General features: G+C 41.2%; 1 pseudogene; it reads left to right on the forward strand.

Moving 5' to 3' along the window:
- The first annotated feature begins 678 nt into the window (after nucleotides 1-678).
- LOC129114643 (5S ribosomal RNA) lies at nucleotides 679-797 on the forward strand (annotated as a pseudogene).
- Nucleotides 798-940: the final 143 nt, after the last annotated feature.

Below are 940 nucleotides of genomic sequence, written 5' to 3' on the forward strand. Positions count from 1 at the left end.
AGCTAGAACATGACTTGCAGGTATAGAAATGACACAAATCCAGTTAAATGATGGCTTTCATCATTCCTAAGCTCATCGATCATTTTCTTTTCAATTTTATGCTAACGTATTCTACATTTCAACAGTAAATATTAATATTTTTACTGCACTACATTTGTGATCCTTATAGCCACTTTGTACATTCTGATTTGACATTTAAAAGCTGTGAGTGTGTCTGGAAATCTGCAGGCGTCCCTGTATAGACGCTGGTCAGTACTTGGATGGGAGACCGCCTGGGGAATACCAGGTGCTGTAAGCTTTTTCATTTCTCTTTACAAAAAGCAGAGGGCGCTGCTGCTTTTTCAGTGGACACCGACAGGGTGGGGAAGGAAATAGCTAGAACATGACTTGCAGGTATAGAAATGACACAAATCCAGTTAAATGATGGCTTTCATCATTCCTAAGCTCATCGATCATTTTCTTTTCAATTTTATGCTAACGTATTCTACATTTCAACAGTAAATATTAATATTTTTACTGCACTACATTTGTGATCCTTATAGCCACTTTGTATATTCTGATTTGACATTTAAAAAGCTGTGAGTGTGTCTGAAATCTGCAGGCGTCCCTGTATAGACTTAAAGAGCAAAGCGTGGTGATATAGTATCTTTAAAAGGCCCTTTGGTAGGCACAACATTTGCTTACACAGCACCACCCTTGAACACGCCCGATCTCGCCTGATCTCGGAAGCTAAGCAGGGTCGGGCCTGGTCAGTACTTGGATGGGAGACCGCCTGGGAATACCAGGTGCTGTAAGCTTTTTTCACTCCTCTTTACAAAAAGCAGAGGGCGCTGCTGCTTTTTCAGTGGACACCGACAGGGTGGGAAGGAAATAGCTAGATCATGACTTGCCGGTATAGAAATGACACAAATCCAGTTAAATGATGGCTTTCATCATTCCT

The sequence above is a fragment of the Anoplopoma fimbria genome, unplaced genomic scaffold (genome assembly GCF_027596085.1).
Source record: "Anoplopoma fimbria isolate UVic2021 breed Golden Eagle Sablefish unplaced genomic scaffold, Afim_UVic_2022 Un_contig_5347_pilon_pilon, whole genome shotgun sequence".
NCBI classification, from domain to species: Eukaryota; Metazoa; Chordata; class Actinopteri; order Perciformes; family Anoplopomatidae; genus Anoplopoma; species Anoplopoma fimbria.